The sequence below is a fragment of the Gossypium arboreum genome, chromosome 10, assembly GCF_025698485.1.
Source record: "Gossypium arboreum isolate Shixiya-1 chromosome 10, ASM2569848v2, whole genome shotgun sequence".
Taxonomy (NCBI): Eukaryota; Viridiplantae; Streptophyta; class Magnoliopsida; order Malvales; family Malvaceae; genus Gossypium; species Gossypium arboreum.
This window is the reverse complement of record NC_069079.1, coordinates 92355465-92368568: the sequence shown is the minus strand read 5'-3', so window position 1 is coordinate 92368568 and position 13104 is coordinate 92355465.

Genomic DNA, 13104 nt, shown 5'->3' with positions numbered 1-13104 from the left:
ATGATTTCCATGATTCAAATGGCCCCTTTTGCATACATAGCACAAAGTGTGATCATGATTAACCATCCCAATGGCTAATCGTTTCAAAACAATTCCATACCTCATAATGATCAACAAACAAACGATTATGGTACTAGGCTAAAACGATATAAGCCATTTTCGCATGGCCATCCAAGTTTACACAAAAGCGAAAGGTACATGACCTTCAACAAAAGGGTAGTCCTATACATGCCATTTCAAAGTTCAACCAAAATTGTACCAAAATGGGGGCTTTGATAGTGTGGATGACTTCGACTTCGATGATCCCGAATCCGATAGCTAACGAGCAAAATCTATAAAACAGAGAAACAGAGAAGACGGAGTAAGCAATTTATGCTTAGTAAGTTTGAGCAAGAGATTCCAGCACAACAAAAGCATAACATTCATAAAGCTAACGGATAATTTCATATGCACAAATTCTCAATATCATACTCATTTCACATTCCAACCCTATATTCATACATAAGGGATCATCTTAGCCAAATACCGAAACCCATTACTCGATTGAGCGAATATTATTCAAGGAATCAACTAATTCAAGCACATACGAACATACCTCATTGCTGGAATTTTTCAAGCGTATTAACTGAAAATTTTATAGCAAGATCGCTCATTCTCGAATCACGTACCTTGAATTTAACCGGATATAACGACTCGCTCAAATGCCTTCGGACGAAGCTTGGTTATAGTGACTTCATACGAATGCCTTCGGACTTAACCCGGTTTAGTAACTTGCACAAATGCCTTCGGCTTAGCCCGATTTATTAACTCGCATACGAATGCCTTCGGATCCTAGTCCGGATACTTAGCACAAAGCCTTGGGACTTAGCCCGACATCATTCAATAACCGAGCACAATTATCAATAAATTATGACACATTCGTATTTCATTTTCATTAGCAAAACTCAAACACAAGGCACTATTCACACTTGAAATTTCGCTCAATAGCCACACACAAAGAGCATGATTTTAATTTGCTTTAAACATGATCTAATCAATTCAAATTTAAGCTCTATTACTCAAGTACTTACCTTGGATGTTGTCGAGCGATTTCGACGGCTACTCGACTACTTTTTCCTTCCCTTTATCGGATTTAGCTCCCTTTGCTCTTGAGCTTAATTTGACAAATAAATTGATTTAATCATTTGAGCATCGAAGAGGAATTCAAGGTACTTAGCCAATATATATACTCATTAGGCATCAAAGTCGCATATGTACGAATCATGAATCGAACTCAACACATTAGTTAATATTCCTCTTAGCCAATTTTCTAAGCCAAGAATAGGCATCAATATGCTTGCCTCTAACCGAATGCATGCACACCAATTTCCCTCATGTGGCGAATATGCATGTCCATGTTGAGGCCAATTATACACTTATTACCACACAAAACAACATACATTTTACTAACTAATGCATTCCATATTGTAACTCAATACACATCTATCATTTCCTTCATAACCAAACATCATCATAAGTAAGTATATACCTTGAGATAGTATATATATGTCATACCAATACATCATGCTCAAACATATATACATATATATATGCTAGAGCTGAATCTCAAGTTGATTGTAACTAAACATGAACATGATTTCGAAACACAAATCTTACTTTCCATGCAATGAGCATAAATCACACTTATGGATATACCATGGCCGAATACATCACGACACCATAATTTTGGTCATGATTACACAAAGAACTTAGTATCTCATTCAAAATGCTTAAAGAAAATCTAAGAGTCCTCAATCCACCATCACATGTATCATCATCAAGCTTCATATTTAACATGCAATGGCATTAACTCAAAATCCACCTTGGCCAAATACCATCCCCATGATATAACAAAGATTTGAACCATGGGCTAATAAGAACATCAAGTTAGCAACCAAAAACATGCATGAATCTCATGGCACAACATCAAACATACCTTAATCTTGATGCAAGTATAGCCAAACCCCTTCCTAATCCTCTTCCAAACCAAGCATGAAGCAAAACTCCTTCCTTATCCTTAGTATTTTCGGCCAAAAAGAGAGTGAAATGGATGAACAAAATTTTTTTGTTTTCTTTCCTACCTACACGGCAATGGGGAGGGAGAGAAGCCTTCACACACACATTTTTTTTATTCCATACTCCTTATTTTATTCATTCCAACATAACCCACTTACCAAACATGTTTCATGACATGATTTTGCCCATAATTCCTTGTCATGGCCGGCCACTAGCTATTGGGGGGGAAATTTGACATGCAAGTCCATTGTTTTGCATGCATGCTTTAATTAGTCATCACACATTTCCCCATCATACTTTCAAAGTTTACTACTAGGTCCTTTCTAGTGAAATTCACATTTATAACTCTAAATCAAAACATCAAAAATGTCACACATGAGTTAACACACATTATAGGAAATAAAATAAATATTAAATTATTTTTATGCCTCGGTTTTGTGGTCCCGAAACCATATTCCGACTAGGGTCGTTTTAAGGCTGTCACAGATTCGAAGGCATTTGTGCGAGTTACTAAATCCGGACTAAGATCCGAAGGCATTTGTGCGAGTTACTAAATCTGGATTAAGTCCCGAAGGCCTTTGTGCGAGCTACTATAACCGGGCTATGTCCCGAAGGTATTTGAACGAGTAGCTATATCCGGTTAAACTCCGAAGGTACGTGATTCGGGAATGAATGAACTTGCTGTAAAAATTTCAGTTAATACGCTTGTGAAATCCCAACAATGAGGTATGTTTCAGATGTGCTCAATTAGTTGAACCCTTACAAATAAGTATTCGCTCGGTTGATAAACGAGCTACCGCCTTTAGCTAAGTTGATCTTTGTGTATGAACATAAGGGTTGGTAATGTGAAGTAAGTATGATATTGAGAATTTGTGCATATGAAATTATCCGTTTAGCTATATGAATGCTATGCTTTTGTTATGTTGGAATCCTTGCTCAAAACTTACTAAGCATAAATTGCTTACTCCGTTTCTTTGTTTCTCTGTTTTATAGATTTTGGCTCGTCACCATCGGACTCGGGATTTTTGGAAGTCAAGTCTCCCACACTATCAAAGCCCCTTTTGGTACAATTTTGGTTGAAATTTGAAATGGCATGTATAGGACTACCCTTTTTGTTGTTGGTCATGTACCCATGGATTTTGTGTAAATTTGGATAGCCATGCGAAAATGGCTTATATACGTTTTTAGTATAGTACTATAATCGTTTTGTATGTTGATCACTAAGAGGTATGGAAATGTTTGGAAACGATTAGCCATTGGAATGGTTAATCATGATTATACTTTGTGCTATGTATGCAAAAAGGGCTAATTGAATCATGGAAACTATGAAATAGGTAAAGTCTACCTTAAAGGCAGATGCTGACAGCAGCAATGATGTGGATGTGAAAAATCACTAAAAATAGTAGGAATGTAATTAAATAGTGAATAAATTATGTAAATGAACCTTGATGAATCTACTTTCATATGGAAGAAACGAAACGGTCATATGAGTTTTATGTTAAGAGATATTTAGGTTTTCGTGAAACAGGGCCAGAACGGTTTCTGGATTCCCTGTTCCGACTTTGGAAATTCATTATAAATTAACCAGAGATAATTAGGAGTCATGCCATATATTTATAGATTCCTCTTTGAGTCTAGTTTCTATAGAAACAAACGGCATCAGTATTGAAGCCCTGTACAGGGAGATATCCAAGTCGTGATGCGCGAAGGTCAGTGTAGTCGATCCCTGTAACATGGGATATTTTAACTAATAAACTGTACTAATTGGCCCGACCAAAAATTCTAGAAAAAAATTTGTAGATGAATATATGAGTCTAGTTTCAGGGAAAAATCACGAAACTGATTTTCGAGTTGTGGAACTTAAGATATGATTTTTAAGGTGACAGTGACACGCTTAGCCAGCCGTCTGGAAATTTTAAATGGACTGTGAAAATAAATATATTATGTCCATTAGCACCTCGTGTTCGACTCCGCCACGGTCTTGGGTAGTGCGGGTGTTACAATTGAATTGGTATCGAGCTACAGTTTAGTCGATTCTAGGACTACCGTAATGCGTTTGGGTCTAGCTATACATGCCATTTTATGTGATTATTTGATAGTGTGGTGATTTCGACATTTGCAAATGTGTTTATTTATAGTAATGGATCCCGATCCCGACCGAAGCGGTAGGTGATGATCTTGAGAGTGTAGCGCTGCTCCCAAGACAAGGGACAGCGCCGGGACTCTCAACCTAATGCTAGTAATCCAAATGATGAAGCTAGACAAGCTTTCTATAGCGTGATGAATGATTGGTTCAACCAATACATTCGAACTAATACTACTTGCTCCACAACCTCCATTCCCAACAAACACAACCCCAAGACCAATGCCTCCGGTTGACCAAATAAGGTCAAATAAGCCCCCAGTTGATAGAATCCGAAAACACGGGGCTACTGAATTTAAGGCTACGGATAGTGATGATGCCGAGCAAGCTGAATTTTGGTTGGACAACACTATTCGGGTACTCGATGAACTATCTTGCACACCCGATGAGTGCCTAAAGTGTACTATCTCCTTGCTACGTGATTCTGCCTACTATTGGTGGAATACGTTGACTTCTGTTGTGCCTAGAGAGTAAGTAACTTGGGAGTTCTTCCAAACCGAGTTTCGAAAGAAGTATATCAGTCAGAGATTCATTGACCAAAAACGGAAGGAATTCCTTGAACTCAAACAAGGTTCCATGTCGATTCGACTATGAACGAAAATTTGTGAGGCTTAGCCAGATGCACGAGAATGCATTTCCTCAGAAGCCGTAATGTGTAAACGTTTCGAGGATGGACTAAATGATGATATAAAGCTGTATGTTGGCATCTTAGAAATCCGAGAATTTGTAGTAATTGTTGAGCGAGCTTGCAAGGTCGAGGAGCTCAGTATGGAGAAAAGAAAAGCTGAGGTGGGAGCAAGGGAGTTTCGTAAGAGGTCTTCAGGGAAGCCCTTCCCACAGTCATCGAAGAAATTTAGAGATGGCTTGGGCCGGTCTAGGGACACTTCGGGCTTTTCTAGACGAGATCACGATCGACCCCCTGTGAGCACACGAGTCACTTCGATCGCCAGTGTTGGAAATGATCGTCGAGATAGAACGGAGTGCCAGTATTGTGGCAAATGGCATTCTGGAAGTTGTAGATTCCATGACCGCTCCTGTTACAAGTGCGGATCAGTTGACCACTTCATTAAAGATTGCCCGAGGTTGCCTGAACAGAATGTAAATCAGAGTGGGAAACCGGGTGCTACCATTGCTCGAGGTAGACCATCTAGAAATACGGGCAATGCTAGTGTTGGTCAGAGAGGATCTAGAGATGCTACGACCAGATCTGAGGCTCGCGCTCCTGCTAGGGCTTATGCTATACGCGCAAGCGAGGATGCTTCCTCGCCGGATGTTATTACCGTACTTTCACTCTCTTTGATACTAATGTGATTGCTTTGATTGACCTGGTTCTACTCATTCTTATATATGCAAAACCTTAGCATCCAGTAAGACTTTACCTATTGAGTCTACTGAGTTCGTAATTCGGGTGTCAAATCCCTTGGGTCGTTACGTGCTTGTCGACAAAGTGTGTAAGAAATGCCCCCTAGTAATTCGAGGTCCTATTTTCCGGCGGACTTGATACTTTTGCCGTTCGATGAATTTGATGTTATTCTTGGTTTGGATTGGCTGACTGTGCATGATGCGGTTGTGAATTGCAAAAGCAAGACTATTGATTTGAGGTGCGCAAATAACGAGATGATCCAAGTTGAGTCTACGGACTTAAAGGGGTTGACAGCTGTAATATCATCAATGTTGGCCCAGAAATATGTAAGAAAGGGGTGCAAAGCATACCTTGCGTATGTACTTGATGATAAGGAGTTAGAAATAAAACCGAATCTGCTTGGTGGTTTGTGAATACCGGATGTTTTTCCGAAGAATTACGGGTTTGCCACTGTTCGGAGATAGAGTTTGGTATTGAGCTTGTACACAGGACTACGCCAATTTCGATAGCTCCGTGTCGTATGGCACCAACCGAGTTAAAAGAGTTGAAAGCTCGGTTGCAAGAATTGACGGATAGAGGTTTCGCTCGACCAAGTTTCTCACCTTGGGTGCACCAAGATTGTTTGTGAAAAGAAGGACGGAACCATGAGGTTGTGCATTGACTATCATCAATCAAGAAAGTGACGATAAAGAATAAATATCCGCTATCAGCGTATTGATGATTTGTTTGATCAACTAAAGGGAGCCTCGGTGTTTTTAAAGATAGATTTGAGATTGGGGTATTACCGATTCGAATTCGAGATTCGGATGTACCCAAAACGCTTTGAGCGAGGTACGGTCACTCTGAGTTCTTAGTGATGCCGTTTGGGCTCACTAATGCCCTGCGGTATTTATGGATTTGATGAATCGGATCTTGACAATATTTGGACCGGTTCGTAGTTGTGTTCATTGATGACATCTTGGTCTATTCAAGAGATGAGACCGAACATCTTTGAACACCGAGATTAGTGTTGCAAATTTTACGGGATAAGCGGTTATATGCTAAGTTCAGCAAGTGTGAGTTACGGTTAAGAGAGGTTAGCTTCTTGGGTCATGTGGTATCTGCATCGGGTATTCGAGTCGACTCGAGCAAAATTTCAGCCATACTTAGCTGGACGCCTCAGAAATATTACAAGTTCGAGTTTTTAGGACTTGCTTACTACTACCGACAGGTTTGTAAAGGTTTCTCGATGATAGCCACACCCATGACGAAGCTACTTCAAAAGATGTTAAGTTCGAATGGACGGACAAATGTCGAAAAGTTTTGATCAACGAAAACTTATTTGACGGAAGCTCAATTTTAGTGCACCGAATCGGCAAAGAGTTCGTCATCTATAGTGGCGCCTCCCTACTTGGGTTAGGTTGCGTATTGATGCAAGAAGGTCGAGTTGTGGCCTATCGTCGAGACAATTAAAGCCACATGAGAAAAATTATCCGACCCATGATCTCGAATTAGTCGCCATCGTATTCGCCTTGAAAATATGGCGACATTACTTATTTGGTGAGAAGTGCCATGTATTTTCGGATCACAAAAGTCTCAAATATTTGATGACTCAAAGAGACTTGAATCGGCGACAAAGACGTTGGCTCGAGTTGTTAAAAGATTATGAGCTTGTCATTGATTATCACCCGGGAAGGCTAATGTGGTTGCGACGCCTTAAGCGGAAATCACTGTTTGCTTCTGACGATGAATGTACACTTGTCTATTCTACCCGACAATGTGTTAGTAGCCAATTAAAGGCCAAACCATTATTGATTCATCAAATTCGTGAAGCTCAGAAAGTCGACGATGAGTTGGTTGCAAAACGGGCTGAATGTGTTCCGAATGTGGAATCGGAGTTTCAAATTGATGATGACGATTGTTTGAGGTATAGAAATCGGTTGTGTGTTCCAAGAAATTCAAAACTCATTTCGATGATTCTGAACGAAGCTCATTGTAGCCGAATGTCAATTCACCCGGGGAGTACGAAAATGTACAACGATCTGAGACGCCAGTTTTGGTGGCATGGTATGAAACGAAACATTTCCGATTTTGTTTCGAAGTGCTTAGTATGTCAGCAAGTGAAGGCGGAACATCAAGTGCCTACGGGTTTGCTTCAGCCGATCATGATACCTGAATGGAAATGGGAACGAGTCACAATGGATTTTGTATCTGGGTTACCAATGTCGGCAAGTAAGAAAGATGCGATTTGGGTCGTTGTCGATAGACTGACTAAGTCGGCTCACTTTATCCCGTCGACGCATTTAATTTTTCATTGGATAAACAAGCTGAATTGTATGTTTCTCAGATTGTGAGATTACACGGGGTACCTATTTCTATTGTGTCGGATAGAGATCCGAGATTCACCTCATGATTTTGGAAGAAATTGCAAGAAGCTTTGGGCACCAAGTTGCATTTTAGCACTGCTTTTCACCCCCAAACCGATGGTCAATCCGAGCGGATAATTCAGATACTTGAGGATATGTTGAGATGTTGCATCCTCGAGTTCAGCAGTTCGTGGGAGCGGTATTTACCTTTGATTGAATTCGCTTACAACAATAGTTTTCAATCAAGTATTAAGATGGCACCTTACGAGGCTTTGTACGGTCGAAAATGCCGTACGCCATTGTTTTGGACCGAACTCGGTGAAAGTAAAATTTTCGGAGTGGACTTGATTAAAGATGCTGAACAGAAAGTAAAGGTAATCTGTGAAAGTCTAAAGGCAGCCGCAGATCGTCAGAAATCGTACGCGGATTTGAAACGAAAAGACATTGAATATCAGGTGGGAGATAAAGTGTTGCTTAAAGTTTCACCTTGGAGAAAGATACTTCGATTTAGCCGTAAGGGCAAACTGAGTCCGAGATTCATCGGGCCATATGAGATATCCGAACGAGTCGGTCCAGTTGCGTATCGTTTGATTTTTCCCCCTGAACTTGAAAAGATTCACAACGTCTTTCATGTTTCGATGCTTCGACGTTATAGATCTGATCCGTGGCACGTAATTAGTCCATCAGAGGTTGAAATTCAAGCCAATATGAGTTATGAAGAAGAACCGATTCGTATCCTAGCACGTGAAGTGAAAGAGTTGCGAAACAAAAGGGTTCCGTTAGTGAAAGTGTTATGGCTCAAACACGGGATAGAAGAAGTTACTTGGGAACCCGAGAACTCTATGAAAGAGCGATACCCAAACCTATTTACCGGTAAGATTTTCGGGGACGAAAATTTATTAAGTGGGGGAGAGTTGTGACAGCCCTAAATTGACCCTAGTCGAAAAGTGGTCTCGGGACCACTAAATCGAGTCACAAAAATAATTAGCCGTCATAGTTGATGCTCATTATATGTACATATACATGTGTGAAAAATTCATGTTTGAATTTTGTTAATTGTAAGTGAATTTTATCAAATAGGACTTATGTGAGAAAATTTAGAAATGTGCTAGGCAAATGTAAAGTGGCCTATTAATGCATGTTGTGAAAATGATGGGCTTGCATGTCAAATTTCCCAAGATTAAAGCCTAGTGGCCAGCCATGACAAAGGGGGATGGGCAAAACATGTCATAAAACATGTTGTGTAAGTGGTTTATGTTGGAATAAATAAAATAAGGAGTATGGGTAATAAAGAAATGAAAAAAAAAGAAAGAAGGTGTGTGATTCTCCCCCCCATTGCCGTGAGTGGAAGAAAAGAGAAAAAAAAAATTGTTCATCCTTTTCATTTTCTTTTAGCTGAAAATTCTAAGGAAGAAGGAAGGAATTCTTGCTCCATGTTTGGTTTAGAAGAGGATTAGGAGGAGGTTCGGCCATACTTGTATCAAGATTAAGGTATGTTTGATGTTGTGCCATGAGATTCATGCATGTTTTTAGTTGCTAGCTTGATGTTCTTATTAGCCCATGGTTCAAATCTTTGCTATGCCATGGGGATGGTATTCGGCCAAGGTGGATTTTGTGTTGATATCATTGCATGCTAAATGTGAAGCTTGTTAATGATGCATGTGATGGTGGATTGATAACTCTTGAATCTCCTTTTTAGTATCCTTGAGTGAGACATTAAGTTCCTTGTTCAACCATGACAAAAAAAAAATTGAAATGGTAAGGTGTTGTGATGTATTCGGCCATGGTAGGATATAGAAGAGAAATAAGGTTGTTGTTAGATGAAGTAGAGTCTAACAAATGAGCTCGTATGTGCATTGGTTGCTAAATGGAGAAGAATCGGCTAGCAAGTTGTGTGCTAAAGCCGAATGTAATTTGGTATATTATGGGTAATGCATGTGTTGAATTAGTGTAAAGGGAGAGGATGCTTTAATAGTGTATATATGTGTATTAGCCAAGTTTTGAACTTGAAACAAATGGTGTTTAGTCAACACAAGTGACCATACTTGTAGAATGTGTAACACCCTGAATTTGGGCCTAGAAGTTTTGGGCCTTGAGCTTGGGAGCGGTTGAAGGCAGCTTTTAATATTTTGTTGTGTATGTAAATTTTGTTAATGAAGGCTTGTTTTAGTGGTTAAGTGTGCTGAGAAGTGTTGGAGAAGTCTTGGGTTCAAACCTGGACTCTCGTAAAAATTTAAGGTAGATCAAACCCTGGGTGTAGTAGGTAGGCTTTAAGTATATTGTTGGAGAAATTGTGACACAAAAAGGAGTGTGGTGTAGTGGCAAGGTGACACCACTTAGGGGACAAGGAAGTGACGCCATAGAGGAAGCAAGGGGTCCAAGGTTCAAGTCTTGGCTCTTGCAATATATTTTGGTTTTCTTTTCAATAAATCTAGAAGCAAGTAGGTGCGCTTTAAAGTTTAATGTGTTGGATTTATGACACAAATGAGTTGGTGGCCTAGTGGTGATGGCGTGAGTTGGCATATAGGAGGACTTTGGTTGAATCCTTGGCATGCAAAGGTTGATTATTTTGCTATATTGGGATGGCAAGAGTTGGTGTTGAATTTAAACTCGATGATGGAGGATCCCACATCGGTAAGCTAACATAGGAGTGGATCTGGTGGCTTTAAATAGAGAACTATGAGGAGAGCAAAGGTACCTTTCTTGGTGATCCCTTTCGAGTTATGGCGTGCTTTCGTTTGGGTTGGGCATCGGCTAGAAGTGCTCGGGCCAGATTAACTCCATCTCCTATCGGTGTGTATTTATCACTACTCTTGTTGTTGGATGGCTACTTGGACGCGATGGTAGAAAGGGGCCATATGGGCCCAATGGGCCTACTGGCCCAATTGGATAAGTTGTTTGATTGTGTAGTAAATATTGGACTAGGCTAGGTGAATCACATATCTGTGGCTAGGTTTGGGCTAAAAGGGCCACACGAGCGTGTGGGCCCATTTGGGTCGAGAATAGGCTTTAGGCCCATTCGTATTGTTATCCATGTTTAGAATATTTTAGTTTACCAATTACTGAAATGCCCTCAACTTGTAAAATTACCAAAGTACTCCCGATTTACAGAATTACCGTTTTACCCTCGATTTACAGAATTATCGTTTTACTCTCGATTTTTAAAATTACCGTTTTACCTTCGATTTACAGAATTACCGTTTTACCCTCAGTTTACAAAATTACCATTTTACCCTCGATTTACAAAATTACCAAAATACCCCTAGGTTGTAAAACTACCAAAATACCCCTGGTTTGCAAAATTACCAAAATATCCCTGGTTTGCAAAATTACCAAAATACCCCTGGTTTGTAAAATTACCAAAATACCCATGGTTTGCAAAATTTCTAAAATACCCACAGAGGGTAAAATTACCGAAATACCCACAGAAGGTAGAATTACCATTTTTCCCTAGGGTGTTAAATGACTATTTTGCCCTTGTGGGCAAGTGGTGACTTGGACTGTGTGATATAGACAACTTTGGAGGAGCAATGAGGCTTGGAGTATCGACTTGGATAAGCTTGAATCGTATTATTGGACCTGTGAAGGTAAGCAACTTATGGTCAATAAGGGTTCTTTGGTAGAATAAGGTAGGGTGGATTTTGAGTTTGTTAAGCATAACTTGTATGCTAAAATGGTGATGAATAATTGTAGGACATCGTAAGGGATCTCGATGAGCGATCGTCATGAAAGCAGTGTGTCTGAACCCCTTCCTTAGTTCAATTCGGCAAAAGTCGAAATGCCAAAATTTCGGCATTTCATAGGCTTGTGGGTATGCGAATGCTCTCAAGACATAGAGTAATTGTTAGATCTAGCACCGCAAAGTGGTAAGTAAGTTCGTGTGACATTTTAGCGTACTTTGGAATAAGGGGCCAGATGGGCCAAAACTGGGCCCAATGGGCTTACAGACCAATATGGGTAAGAGATGGGCAAATTAGCCTGTTAGTTAAATGGTGGAACCAAATTACATAAAACTGTTGAAAATTTCTGAAGTAATTTGTGTAGTTGCTAAGTTACGAAAATGACCCCTAAAGAGCAAGATTACCGATATACCCCTAGGTTTTTAAATTGGCTAAACTGTATGATTGATTGATACTGTATTGTACATGATATGCTTTTATTGATATCTGTTGCATGGGATTGGGGTATTGATGGAGGAAGTATTGAAAGTGGTTAATCCACGTACTGGAGGCTTGGCCTCAACTTACTGATATTTGAGCAGCGTTGCTGCCACTGTGGAGTGTAGGGCTGGGTGGGTTGAGATATTCCCCACATGGAGTGTAGGGTGATGCAGGCGGTGTAGCGGTTGGTGGGTTGAGTAGTCTCCCGGATGGGTTTGCATGCATTACTACAATTGTTACTTATGTTCTTGAATCGGGCCTATGGGCCACATTGTTATATAAAAAGGGCTAAGGCCTTGCTCTTGTATACGAAAAGGGCTTACATCCCACGTGTCTTGTTATCTGAATAGGGCTTAGGCCCAATGGGCTCGAGTGATTTGGGCTTTGGATGGGCTTCAGATACATCGAGTTTTCCCAAACTCACCCTTCCTCTTCCATCCTTGCAGGTGAGCCCTAGTTGGTGGACTTGGAGCTGGGCGGGATTCGGAGTGGCCACACGTTTTCTGCAAATTCGTTTTCTTCTGGTGAACTGGATTTTCCACATATTCGTTTATGGTTTGGGTTTTTGTAATAAGGCCGCTAATTATTTTATGGTTTGGGTTGTTTATTTATTATTTAACTCGATTATGATAAATCTGAACTATGATAATTAACGGAATGGATTAGCTTTAGGACGCATTTTCAAAAACGTTAAAGTGTTTTCAAAATATCACGAACACAAGTAAGACTTCCGCTAAGCAAACATTTTCAACCTTAACCACTTTCTTAAGATAGACACAACAAAACGGTTTTCTCAAAATTAAACAAGATGTTAGAGTGTGGCAATGGCGGTGTGCATGTCTAGGATTGGATCCGAAGGGAGCTTGGTACTTAAGCAGTCCGACGGACTCACCTCCTCCTCTTCCTGGTTTCCTACCTGGTGCACAGCTTCTATTCACTTTAACCTAACTTTTAAAAGTGTCTTTTACAACACCAACTAAGTTTTTCCAAACTAAGTAATACGGAATGTTTTGAACACTTCGATGTGGCGCATCAGAT